A 6658-nucleotide genomic window follows, 5' to 3' on the forward strand; every position below is an offset into this window, starting at 1 on the left:
GGCACGGGCCTGCCGGTTTTCCCCTTGGGGTTTGCTTATGTCCCGAAGCGGGGGAAGTCAAAAAAAAAAGAAAAAAAGCACCTCCGCCAGAGAGACGGGTAGCCAAACGGAGGCGAGGGCAGAGGTCGCCTCGCGTAGGGATGTTGGAGGTTTGGCTAAGTGCGGAGCCCGGTGTGTGGTGGAAAGGGGCTGACCCGGCTGGCCGGGGCCGGCGGGAGCTGCGGCTGCCGGGGCTGAGCCGAGTGCCTATGCATGTCCTGAGAACCGGGAAGGGGACAAACCGGTGGCTCCAGGCCGGGTGGGAGTTCCAGGAGGTCGGCCTGACTCTGGAGGTTTTCCCCTTAGCTTTTCCCCATAGGCCAAAAGGGGGGAAGTCAAAAAAGCACCCCCGGCAGATGTATGCAGAAGGGGCTGGGGGGTGACGGAGAGCGGGCTGTTGGCAACTGTGTGGTGGCTGCTGGCAGCCGTGTGCTGGCTGCAGGGGTGGGCCTGGGCGGCTGCCGAGGGCCCCCAAAGCGCACCTACCAGCAGTAGCTCAAGACCCAGGCTGACCCTCCGATGTGCCCGGGCTGGACACCCAGGAGGCGGGCAGCAGCCCCCGCTGAAGTCCAAGGCATGTGCCAGAGGCGAGCCTTGGAGAAAAAACGACAAAGTCCAAACGCTCCAGGCGCTGGCCAGGGGTGCGGAGCGGGCTGGCCGGGCCGGCGGGGGCTGCAGCTGCCGGGGCTGAGCCGAGTGTCAGTGCATGTCCTGAGAACCGGGAAGGGGACAAACCGGTGGCTCCAGGCCGGGTTGGAGTTCCAGGAGGTCGGCCTGACTCTGGAGGTTTTCCCCCTGGCATTTCCCCATAGGCCAAAAGGGGGGAAGTCAAAAAAGCACCCCCGGCAGATGTATGCAGAGTTGGGCTGATGGGTGACGGAGAGCGGGCTGTTGGCAGCTGTGTGGTGGCTGCTGGCAGCCGTGTGCTGGCTGCAGGGGTGGGCCTGGGCGGCTGCGGAGGGCCCCCTGAGTGCACCTACCAGTAGGGGCTGATGACCCAGGCTGAGCCTCCGATGTGCCCGGGCAGGACACCCAGGAGGCGGGGAGCACCCCCCGCTGAAGTCCATGGCAGTTGGCAGAGGCGAGTCTTGGGGGAAAAAACGACAAAGTCCAAACGCTCCAGGCGCCGGGCAGGGTGGCGGACCCGGCTGGCCAGGCCGGCGGGGGCTGCGGCTGCCGGGGCTGAGCCGAGTATTAGTGCATGTCCTGAGAACCGGGAAGGGGACAAACCGGTGGCTCCAGGCCGGGTTGGAGTTCCAGGAGGTCGGCCTGACTCTGGAGGTTTTCCCCTTAGCTTTTCCCCATAGGCCAAAAGGGGGGAAGTCAAAAAAGCACCCCCAGCAGATGTATGCAGAGTTGGGCTGGGGGGTGACGGAGAGCGGGCTGTTGGCAGCTGTGTGGTGGCTGCTGGCAGCCGTGTGCTGGCTGCAGGGGTGGTCCTGGGCGGCTGCGGAGGGCCCCCTGAGTGCAGCTACCAGCGGTGGCTCAAGACATTGCCTGAGCCTCCGATGTGCCCGGGCAGGACACCCAGGAGGCGGGGAGCAGCCCCCGCTGAAGCCCACGGCAGTTGGCAGAGATGAGTCTTTGAAAAAAACGACAAAGTCCAAACGCTCCAGGCGCTGGCCAGGGGTGCGGACCGGGCTGGCCGGGCCGGCGGGGGCTGCGGCGGCCGGGGCTGAGCCGAGTGTTGACGCATGTCGTGAGAACCGGGAAGGGGACAAACCGGTGGCTTCAGGCCGGGTTGGAGTTCCATGAGGTCGGCCTGACTCTGGAGGTTTTCCCCTTGGCATTATCCCATAGGCCAAAAGGGGGGAAGTCAAAAAAGCACCCCCAGCAGATGTATGCAGGAGGGGCTGGGGGGTGACGGAGAGCGGGCTGTTGGCAGCTGTGTGGTGGCTGCTGGCAGCCGTGTGCTGGCTGCAGGGGTGGGCCTGGGCGGCTGCCGAGGGCCCCCAAAGCGCACCTACCAGCAGTGGCTCAAGACCCAGGCTGACCCTCCGATGTGCCCGGGCAGGACACCCAGGAGGCGGGGAGCAGCCCCCGCTGAAGCCCACGGCAGTTATCAGAGATGAGTCTTTGAAAAAATGACAAAGTCCAAACGCTCCAGGCGCTGGCCAGGGGTGCGGACCGGGCTGGCCGGGCCGGCGGGAGCTGCGGCTGCCGGGGCTGAGCCGAGTGTCGATGCATGTCGTGAGAACCGGGAAGGGGACAAACCGGTGGCTTCAGGCCGGGTTGGAGTTCCATGAGGTCGGCCTGACTCTGGAGGTTTTCCCCTTGGCATTATCCCATAGGCCAAAAGGGGGGAAGTCAAAAAAGCACCCCCAGCAGATGTATGCATAAGGGGCTGGGGGGTGACGGAGAGCGGGCTGTTGGCAGCTGTGTGGTGGCTGCTGGCAGCCGTGTGCTGGCTGCGGGGGTGGGCCCGGGAGGCTGCGGAGGGCCCCCTGAGTGCACCTGCCAGCGGTGGCTCAAGACATTGCCTGAGCCTCCGATGTGCCCGGGCAGGACACCCAGGAGGCGGGGAGCAGCCCCCGCTGAAGCCCAGGGCAGTTGGCAGAGATGGGTCTTTGAGAAAAAATGACAAAGTCCAAACGCTCCAGGCGCTGGCCAGGGGTGCGGACCGGGCTGGCCGGGCCGGCGGGGGCTGCGGCGGCCGGGGCTGAGCCGAGTGTCTATGCTTGTCCTGAGAACCGGGAAGGGGACAAACCTGTGGCTCCAGGCCGGGTTGGAGTTCCAGGAGGTCGGCCTGACTCTGGAGGTTTCCCCCCTGGCTTTTCCCCATAGGCCAAAAGGGGGGAAGTCAAAAAAGCACCCCCGCCAGATGTATGCAGATGGGCTGGGGGGTGACGGAGAGCGGGCTGTTGGCAGCTGTGTGGTGGCTGCTGGCAGCCGTGTGCTGGCTGCAGGGGTGGGCCTGGGCGGCTGCGGAGGGCCCCCTGAGTGCACCTACCAGCGGTGGCTCAAGACATTGCCTGAGCATACGATGTGCCCGGGCAGGACACCCAGGAGGCGGGGAGCAGCCCCCGCTGAAGCCCACGGCAGTTGGCAGAGACGAGTCTTTGAAAAAAAATGACAAAGTCCAAACGCTCCAGGCGCTGGCCAGGGGTGCGGACCGGGCTGGCCGGGCCGGCGGGAGCTGCAGCTGCTGGGGCTGAGCCGAGTGTCGATGCATGTCGTGAGAACCGGGAAGGGGACAAACCGGTGGCTCGAGGCCGAGCTGGAGTTCCAGGAGGTCGGCCTGACTCTGGAGGTTTTCCCCTTAGCATTTTACCATAGGCCAAAACGGGGGAAGTCAAAAAAGCACCCCCAGCAGATGTATGCAGAAGTGGCTGGGGGGTGATGGAGAGCGGGCTGTTGGCAGCTGTGTGGTGGCTGCTGGCAGCCGTGTGCTGGCTGCAGGGGTGGGCCTGGGCGGCTGCCGAGGGCCCCCAAAGCGCAGCTACCAGCGGTGGCTCAAGACATTGCCTGAGCCTCCGATGTGCCCGGGCAGGACACCCGGGAGGCGGGGAGCAGCCCCCGCTGAAGCCCACGGCAGTTGGCAGAGATGAGTCTTTGAAAAAAACGACAAAGTCCAAACGCTCCAGGCGTGCCGGCCAGGGGTGCGGACCGGGCTGGCCGGGCCGGCGGGGGCTGCGGCGGCCGGGGCTGAGCCGAGTGTCTAGGCATGTCCTGAGAACCGGGAAGGGGACAAACCGGTGGCTCCAGGCCGGGTTGGAGTTCCAGGAGGTCGGCCTGACTCTGGAGGTTTTCCCCTTAGCTTTTCCCCATAGGCCAAAAGGGGGGAAGTCAAAAAAGCACCCCCGGCAGATGTATGCAGAGTTGGGCTGGGGGGTGACGGAGAGCGGGCTGTTGGCAGCTGTGTGGTGGCTGCTGGCAGCCGTGTGCTGGCTGCAGGGGTGGGCCCCGGGCGGCTGCGGACTGCCCCCTGAGTGCACCTACCAGCGGTGGCTCAAGACATTGCCTGAGCATACGATGTGCCCGGGCAGGACACCCAGGAGGCGGGGAGCAGCCCCCGCTGAAGCCCACGGCAGTTGGCAGAGGCGAGTCTTGGAGAAAAAATGACAAAGTCCAAACGCTCCAGGCGCTGGCCAGGGGTGCGGACCGGGCTGGCCGGGCCGGCGGGGGCTGCGGCGGCCGGGGCTGAGCCGAGTGTCTATGCATGTCCTGAGAACCGGGAAGGGGACAAACCGGTGGCTCCAGGCCGGGTTGGAGTTCCAGGAGGTCGGCCTGACTCTGGAGGTTTTTCCCTTAGCTTTTTCCCATAGGCCAAAAGGGGGGAAGTCAAAAAAGCACCCCCAGCAGATGTATGCAGGAGGGGCTGGGGGGTGACGGAGAGCGGGCTGTTGGCAGCTGTGTGGTGGCTGCTGGCAGCCGTGTGCTGGCTGCAGGGGTGGGCCTGGGCGGCTGCTGAGGGCCCCCTGAGTGCAGCTACCAGCGGTGGCTCAAGACATTGCCTGAGCCTCCGATGTGCCCGGGCAGGACACCCAGGAGGCGGGGAGCAGCCCCCGCTGAAGCCCACGGCAGTTGGCAGAGATGGGTCTTTGAGAAAAAATGACAAAGTCCAAACGCTCCAGGCGCTGGCCAGGGGTGCGGACCGGGCTGGCCGGGCCGGCGGGAGCTGCGGCTGCCGGGGCTGAGCCGAGTGTCGATGCATGTCGTGAGAACCGGGAAGGGGACAAACCTGTGGCTCCAGGCCGGGTTGGAGTTCCAGGAGGTCGGCCTGACTCTGGAGGTTTTCCCCTTAGCATTTCCCCATAGGCCAAAAGGGGGGAAGTCAAAAAAGCACCCCCAGCAGATGTATGCATAAGGGGCTGGGGGGTGACGGAGAGCGGGCTGTTGGCAGCTGTGTGGTGGCTGCTGGCAGCCATGTGCTGGCTGCGGGGGTGGGCCTGGGAGGCTGCGGAGGGCCCCCTGAGTGCACCTGCCAGCGGTGGCTCAAGACATTGCCTGAGCCTCCGATGTGCCCGGGCAGGACACCCAGGAGGCGGGGAGCAGCCCCCGCTGAAGCCCACGGCAGTTGGCAGAGATGGGTCTTTGAGAAAAAATGACAAAGTCCAAACGCTCCAGGCGCTGGCCAGGGTTGCGGACCGGGCTGGCGGGGCCGGCGGGGGCTGCGGCTGCCGGGGCTGAGCCGAGTGTCGATGCATGTCGTGAGAACCGGGAAGGGGACAAACCGGTGGCTCCAGGCCGGGTTGGAGTTCCAGGAGGTCGGCCTGACTCTGGAGGTTTTCCCCTTAGCTTTTTCCCCATTGGCCAAAGGGGGGAAGTCAAAAAAGCACCCCCAGCAGATGTATGCAGAAGGGGCTGGGGGGTGACGGAGAGCGGGCTGTTGGCAGCTGTGTGGTGGCTGCTGGCAGCCGTGTGCTGGCTGCAGGGGTGGGCCTGGGCGGCTGCGGAGGGCCCCCTGAGTGCACCTACCAGTAGGGGCTGAAGACCCAGGCTGAGCCTCCGATGTGCCCGGGCAGGACACCCAGGAGACGGGGAGCAGCCCCCGCTGAAGTCCACGGCAGTTGGCAGAGACGCGTCTTGGAGAAGAAACGACAAAGTCCAAACGCTCCGGGCGCCGGCCAGGGGGGCGGACCCGGCTGGCCGGGCCTGCGGGAGCTGCGGCGGCCGGGGCAGAGTCGAGTGTCAGTGCAGGTCGTGAGAACCGGTATGAGGGTAATCCTGGTCGCTCCGGGCCCAGCCAGGGTACCAGGGAGGCGGAAGGAGCGGGCGTGTTTCCCCTGATAGCGCCGACGACGGTAAAATAAGGCCTCGCAAAACGTCACCACGAACACCTTGTCGGGGTATATGGGAACGAGCGGTGTGCGGTCTTTGACAAAGTGACAGTATGTCTCAAAAAAAGCTCCCTCCCGGCAGATGTGCGCGGACGGGCCTGGCTGGTGACGGAGAGCGGGCTGTTGGCAGCGGTGTGCTGGCTGCAGGGGTGGCCCGGGGCGGCTGCGGAGGGCCCCCTGAGTGCACCTGCCAGCGGTGGCTCAAAACCCCCGCTGAGCCTCCGATGTGCCCGGGCAGGACCCCAGGAGGCCGGGCACAGACCGCAGCCTGCCCCCTTGCCGTCCGATGAAGCTTGCACGGTCAGAAAAGTTTCAAAGTCCCAACGGGGAGAGAGTGTTGACGGCGAGGGGGTGCTGGCTGCTCCAGGGGCCGGGAGGGAGGCCCTGGAGGTCGGCCTGGGGGCGCGGAGGGGCCCCCGTGTGTCCCTGAGCGTCCCCCGGTCTTTGGTCGAGAGGGGGTCTCAGCCGCTAATGTGCCCGCCCGGGTACGCAGGGAGTCCGGCCTGGGGCGAGTGGAGCAGCCCCCGTGTGTCCCCGAGCGCCCCCCCCCCGGTCTTTGGTGGAGAGGGGGTCTCAGCCGCTAATGTGCCCGCCTCAGGGAGTCCGGCCTGGGGCGAGTGGAGCAGCCCCCGTGTGTCCCTGAGCGTCCCCTGGCGTTTGCTGAAGAGGGGGTCTCAGCCGCTAATGTGCCCGCCCGGGTACCTAGGGAGGCCGGCCTGGGGTGAGTGGAGCAGCCCCCGTGTGTCCCTGAGTGTCCCCCGGTCTTTGGTCAAGAGGGGGTCTCAGCCGCTAATGTGCCCGCCTGGGTACCTAGAGAGGCCGGCCTGGGGCGAGTGGAG

Source organism: Eleutherodactylus coqui, unplaced genomic scaffold (genome assembly GCF_035609145.1).
Source record: "Eleutherodactylus coqui strain aEleCoq1 unplaced genomic scaffold, aEleCoq1.hap1 HAP1_SCAFFOLD_178, whole genome shotgun sequence".
Lineage (NCBI taxonomy): Eukaryota > Metazoa > Chordata > Amphibia > Anura > Eleutherodactylidae > Eleutherodactylus > Eleutherodactylus coqui.